Here is a 7,277-nt window from a genome sequence, read left to right as displayed (position 1 = left end):
GACTTATCCAGTTTTGTCGGCAGAAGTGTGTGGAGAGACTTATCCAGTTTTGTTGGCAGAAGTGTGTGGAGAGACTTGTCCAGTTTTGTTGGCAGAAGTGTGTGGAGAGACTTGTCCAGTTTTGTTGGCAGAAGTGTGTGGAGAGACTTGTCCAGTTTTGTTGGCAGAAGTGTGTGGAGAGACTTGTCCAGTTTTGTTGGCAGAAGTGTGTGGAGAGACTTATCCAGTTTTGTCGGCAGAAGTGTGTGGAGAGACTTATTCAGTATTGTTGGCAGAAGTGTGTGGAGAGACTTATCCAGTTTTGTCGGCAGAATTGGGTGGAGAGACTTATCCAGTTTTGTTGGCATAAGTGTGCGGAGAGACTTATCCAGTTTTGTCGGCAGAAGTGTGTGGAGAGACTTATCCAGTTTTGTTGGCAGAAGTGTGTGGAGAGACTTATCCAGTTTTGTTGGCAGAAGTGTGTGGAGAGACTTATCCAGTTTTGTCGGCAGAAGTGGGTGGAGAGACTTATTCAGTATTGTTGGCAGAAGTGTGCGGAGAGACTTATCCAGTATTGTTGGCAGAAGTGTGTGGAGAGACTTATCCAGTTTTGTTGGCAGAAGTGTGTGGAGAGACTTATCCAGTTTTGTTGGCAGAAGTGTGTGGAGAGACTTATCCAGTTTTGTCGGCAGAAGTGTGTGGAGAGACTTATCCAGTTTTGTTGGCAGAAGTGTGTGGAGAGACTTGTCCAGTATTGTGGGCAGAAGTGTGTGGAAAGACTTATCCAGTATTGTCAGCAGAAGTGTGTGGAGAGACTTATCCAGTTTTGTTGGCAGAAGTGTGTGGAGAGACTTATCCAGTATTGTTGGCAGAAGAGTGTGGAGAGACTTATCCAGTTTTGTTGGCAGAAGTGTGTGGAGAGACTTATCCAGTTTTGTCGGCAGAATTGTGTGGAGAGACTTATTCAGTATTGTTGGCAGAGGTGTGTGGAGAGACTTGTCCAGTTTTGTCGGCAGAAGTGTGTGGAGAGACTTATCCAGTTTTGTTGGCAGAAGTGTGTGGAGAGACTTGTCCAGTTTTGTCGGCAGAAGTGTGCGGAGAGACTTGTCCAGTTTTGTTGGCAGAAGTGTGTGGAGAGACTTGTCCAGTTTTGTTGGCAGAAGTGTGTGGAGAGACTTGTCCAGTTTTGTTGGCAGAAGTGTGTGGAGAGACTTATCCAGTTTTGTTGGCAGAATTGTGATGAGAGACTTACCCAGCATTGTCTTCGTGGGGAGTGAAAGGTGGAACAAGCTTCACCAGCACAAAATGTAATACAAAGTTTATGTAAGTCTGTTCCTGTTGTTCAAATAAACCTCCTGGTATTTTTCATATAAACCTTGAGGTGAACTTCATGTAAACCTTGTGGTGCTATTCATGTAAACCTCGTGATGTAGTTCATGTAAACCTCTTGATGTACTTCATGTAAACCTCATGATGTAGCTCATGTAAACCTTGTGATGTAGTTCATGTAAACCTCGTGATGTAGTTCATGTAAACCTCGTGATGTAGTTCATGTAAACCTCGTGATGTGGTTGATGTCAACTTCATGATGTGGTTGATGTAAACCTCATGATGTAGTTCATGTAAACATCATGGTGTAGTTCATGTAAACCTCGTGATGTAGTTCATGTAAACCTCGTGATGTAGTTCATGTAAACCTCATGGTGTAGCTCATGTAAACCTCGTGATGTAGTTCATGTAAACCTCGTGATGTGGTTGATGTCAACTTCATGATGTGGTTGATGTAAACCTCATGATGTAGTTCATGTAAACCTCATGATGTGGTTCATGTAAACCTTGTGATGTACTTCATGTAAACATCATGGTGTAGTTCATGTAAACCTCATGGTGTAGTTCTTGTAGACCCGTGAAGGTCCCGGGTAGAATAGGCCTTCAGCAACCCATGCTTGCCATAAAAGGCGACTCAGCTTGTCGTAAGAGGCGACTAACGGGATCGGGTGGTCAGACTCGCTGACTTGGTTGACACATGTCATCGGTTCCCAATTGCGCAGATTGATGCTCATGGTGTTGATCACTGGATTGTCTGGTCCAGACTTGATTATTTACAAACCGCCGCCATATAGCTAAGTGCGGCGTAAAACTAAACTCTCTCACTCACTCACCCTCTAGTTCTTGTAAACCTCATGGTGTATTTCATGTAAATCTCATGGTGTAGTTCATGTAAACCTCATGGTGTAGTTGATGTAAACCTCATGGTGTAGGCCATCTGAACTTCATGACATAGTTCATGTTAACATTGTGCTGTAGTTTAAGTAAACCTCATCATGTAGTTCATATAAACCTTCAGGTTTAGTTCATGTAAACCTTCCGGTGTAGTTCATATAAACCTTGAGGTTTAGTTCATGTAAACCTTCCGGTGTAGTTCATGTAAACGTCATGATGTAGTTCATGTTAACCTCATGATGTAGTTCATATAAACCTTGAGGTGCAGTTGACGTAAACCTCATGATGTAGTTCATGTAAACCTCATGATGTAGTTCATGTAAACCTCATGATGTAGTTCATGTAAGCGTTGAGGTGTAGTTCATATAAACCTCATGATGTAGTTCATGTTAACCTCATGGTGTAGTTCATGTAAGCGTTGAGGTGTAGTTGACGTAAACCTCATGATGTAGTTCATATAAACCTTGAGGTGTAGTTGACGTAAACCTCATGGTGTAGTTCATGTAAGCGTTGAGATGTAGTTGACGTAAACCTCATGATGTAGTTCATATAAACCTTGAGGTGTAGTTGACGTAAACCTCATGATGTAGTTCATGTAAACCTCATGATGTAGTTCATGTAAACCTCATGATGTAGTTCATGTAAGCGTTGAGGTGTAGTTCATATAAACCTCATGATGTAGTTCATATAAACCTCATGGTGTAGTTCATGTAAACCTCATGATGTAGTTCATGTAAACCTCATGGTGTAGTTCATGTAAACCTCATGGTGTAGTTCATGTAACCCTCATGATGTAGTTGATGTAAACCTTGAGGTGTAGTTCATGTAAACGTCATGATGTGGTTCATGTAAACCTCATGATGTAGGTTATGTGAACCTCATCATGTACTTGAATTGAACGTGATGGTTAAGTTCATGTAAACCTCATCATGTAAACGTAGTTCATGTACACCTTGCAGTGCTATTCATGTAAACATCATGGTATAGTTCATGTAAAGCTTGTGGTGCTTTTCATGATGTAGTTGATGTAAACCCCATGATGTAGGTCATGTACACCTCACGGTGTAGTTCAAGTAAACCTCATGATGTAGTTGATGTAAACCCCATGATGTAGGTCATGTACACCTCACGGTGTAGTTCAAGTAAACCTCATGATGTAGTTCATGTAAACCCCATGATGTAGGTCATGTACACCTCACGGTGTAGTTCAAGTAAACCTCATGATGTAGTTCATGTAAACCTAGAGGTGTAGTTCATGTGGACCTTGAGGTGTAGTTCATGTGAACCCTGAGGTGTATTTTATATAAACCTCATGGAGTAGTTCATGTAAACCTCATGATGTAGTTCATGTAAACCTCATGATGTGGTTCATGTAAACCTTGTGATGTACTTCATGTAAACATCATGGTGTAGTTCATGTAAACCTCATGGTGTAGTTCTTGTAGACCCGTGAAGGTCCCGGGTAGAATAGGCCTTCAGCAACCCATGCTTGCCATAAAAGGCGACTCAGCTTGTCGTAAGAGGCGACTAACGGGATCGGGTGGTCAGACTCGCTGACTTGGTTGACACATGTCATCGGTTCCCAATTGCGCAGATTGATGCTCATGGTGTTGATCACTGGATTGTCTGGTCCAGACTTGATTATTTACAAACCGCCGCCATATAGCTAAGTGCGGCGTAAAACTAAACTCTCTCACTCACTCACCCTCTAGTTCTTGTAAACCTCATGGTGTATTTCATGTAAATCTCATGGTGTAGTTCATGTAAACCTCATGGTGTAGTTGATGTAAACCTCATGGTGTAGGCCATCTGAACTTCATGACATAGTTCATGTTAACATTGTGCTGTAGTTTAAGTAAACCTCATCATGTAGTTCATATAAACCTTCAGGTTTAGTTCATGTAAACCTTCCGGTGTAGTTCATATAAACCTTGAGGTTTAGTTCATGTAAACCTTCCGGTGTAGTTCATGTAAACGTCATGATGTAGTTCATGTTAACCTCATGATGTAGTTCATATAAACCTTGAGGTGTAGTTGACGTAAACCTCATGGTGTAGTTCATATAAACCTTGAGGTGTAGTTGACGTAAACCTCATGATGTAGTTCATATAAACCTTGAGGTGTAGTTGACGTAAACCTCATGATGTAGTTCATATAAACCTTGAGGTGTAGTTGACGTAAACCTCATGGTGTAGTTCATGTAAGCGTTGAGGTGTAGTTGACGTAAACCTCATGATGTAGTTCATCTAAACCTTGAGGTGTAGTTGACGTAAACCTCATGATGTAGTTCATGTAAACCTCATGATGTAGTTCATGTAAACCTCATGATGTAGTTCATGTAAGCGTTGAGGTGTAGTTCATATAAACCTCATGGTGTAGTTCATATAAACCTCATGGTGTAGTTCATATAAACCTCATGGTGTAGTTCATGTAAACCTCATGGTGTAGTTCATGTAAACCTCATGATGTAGTTCATGTAAACCTCATGGTGTAGTTCATGTAAACCTCATGGTGTAGTTCATATAAACCTCATGGTGTAGTTCATGTAAACCTCATGGTGTAGTTCATGTAAACCTCATGATGTAGTCCATGTAAACCTCATGATGTAGTTCATGTAAGCGTTGAGGTGTAGTTCATATAAACCTCATGGTGTAGTTCATATAAACCTCATGGTGTAGTTCATATAAACCTCATGATGTAGTTCATATAAACCTCATGGTGTAGTTCATATAAACCTCATGGTGTAGTTCATATAAACCTCATGGTGTAGTTCATATAAACCTCATGGTGTAGTTCATATAAACCTCATGGTGTAGTTCATATAAACCTCATGGTGTAGTTCATATAAACCTTTATTTGTGTAGTTCATATAAACCTCATGGTGTAGTTCACATAAACCTCATGATGTAGTTCATATAAACCTCATGGTGTAGTTCATGTAAGCGTTGAGGTGTAGTTGACGTAAACCTCATGATGTAGTTCATATAAACCTTGAGGTGTAGTTGACGTAAACCTCATGATGTAGTTCATGTAAACCTCATGATGTAGTTCATGTAAACCTCATGATGTAGTTCATGTAAGCGTTGAGGTGTAGTTCATATAAACCTCATGATGTAGTTCATATAAACCTCATGGTGTAGTTCATGTAAACCTCATGATGTAGTTCATGTAAACCTCATGGTGTAGTTCATATAAACCTCATGGTGTAGTTCATGTAACCCTCATGATGTAGTTGATGTAAACCTTGAGGTGTAGTTCATGTAAACGTCATGATGTGGTTCATGTAAACCTCATGATGTAGGTTATGTGAACCTCATCATGTACTTGAATTGAACGTGATGGTTAAGTTCATGTAAACCTCATCATGTAGTTCATGTACACCTTGCAGTGCTATTCATGTAAACATCATGGTATAGTTCATGTAAAGCTTGTGGTGCTTTTCATGATGTAGTTGATGTAAACCCCATGATGTAGGTCATGTACACCTCACGGTGTAGTTCAAGTAAACCTCATGATGTAGTTGATGTAAACCCCATGATGTAGGTCATGTACACCTCACGGTGTAGTTCAAGTAAACCTCATGATGTAGTTGATGTAAACCCCATGATGTAGGTCATGTACACCTCACGGTGTAGTTCAAGTAAACCTCATGATGTAGTTCATGTAAACCTAGAGGTGTAGTTCATGTGGACCTTGAGGTGTAGTTCATGTGAACCCTGAGGTGTATTTTATATAAACCTCATGGAGTAGTTCATGTAAACCTCATGATGTAGTTCATGTAAACCTCATGATGTGGTTCATGTAAACCTTGTGATGTACTTCATGTAAACATCATGGTGTAGTTCATGTAAACCTCATGGTGTAGTTCTTGTAGACCCGTGAAGGTCCCGGGTAGAATAGGCCTTCAGGAACCCATGCTTGCCATAAAAGGCGACTCAGCTTGTCGTAAGAGGCGACTAACGGGATCGGGTGGTCAGACTCGCTGACTTGGTTGACACATGTCATCGGTTCCCAATTGCGCAGATTGATGCTCATGGTGTTGATCACTGGATTGTCTGGTCCAGACTTGATTATTTACAAACCGCCGCCATATAGCTAAGTGCGGCGTAAAACTAAACTCTCTCACTCACTCACCCTCTAGTTCTTGTAAACCTCATGGTGTATTTCATGTAAATCTCATGGTGTAGTTCATGTAAACCTCATGGTGTAGTTGATGTAAACCTCATGGTGTAGGCCATCTGAACTTCATGACATAGTTCATGTTAACATTGTGCTGTAGTTTAAGTAAACCTCATCATGTAGTTCATATAAACCTTCAGGTTTAGTTCATGTAAACCTTCCGGTGTAGTTCATATAAACCTTGAGGTTTAGTTCATGTAAACCTTCCGGTGTAGTTCATGTAAACGTCATGATGTAGTTCATGTTAACCTCATGATGTAGTTCATATAAACCTTGAGGTGTAGTTGACGTAAACCTCATGGTGTAGTTCATATAAACCTTGAGGTGTAGTTGACGTAAACCTCATGATGTAGTTCATATAAACCTTGAGGTGTAGTTGACGTAAACCTCATGATGTAGTTCATATAAACCTTGAGGTGTAGTTGACGTAAACCTCATGGTGTAGTTCATGTAAGCGTTGAGGTGTAGTTGACGTAAACCTCATGATGTAGTTCATGTAAACCTTGAGGTGTAGTTGACGTAAACCTCATGATGTAGTTCATGTAAACCTCATGATGTAGTTCATGTAAACCTCATGATGTAGTTCATGTAAGCGTTGAGGTGTAGTTCATATAAACCTCATGGTGTAGTTCATATAAACCTGATGGTGTAGTTCATATAAACCTCATGGTGTAGTTCATATAAACCTCATGGTGCAGTTCATGTAAACCTCATGATGTAGTTCATGTAAACCTCATGGTGTAGTTCATATAAACCTGATGGTGTAGTTCATGTTAACCTCATGATGTAGTTCATATAAACCTTGAGGTGCAGTTGACGTAAACCTCATGATGTAGTTCATGTAAACCTCATGATGTAGTTCATGTAAACCTCATGATGTAGTTCATGTAAGCGTT

Source organism: Haliotis asinina, chromosome 7 (assembly GCF_037392515.1).
Source record: "Haliotis asinina isolate JCU_RB_2024 chromosome 7, JCU_Hal_asi_v2, whole genome shotgun sequence".
In the NCBI taxonomy this organism is placed as follows: Eukaryota; Metazoa; Mollusca; class Gastropoda; order Lepetellida; family Haliotidae; genus Haliotis; species Haliotis asinina.
The sequence above is the reverse complement of the archived record's forward strand: the minus strand, read 5'-3'. Positions refer to the sequence as shown.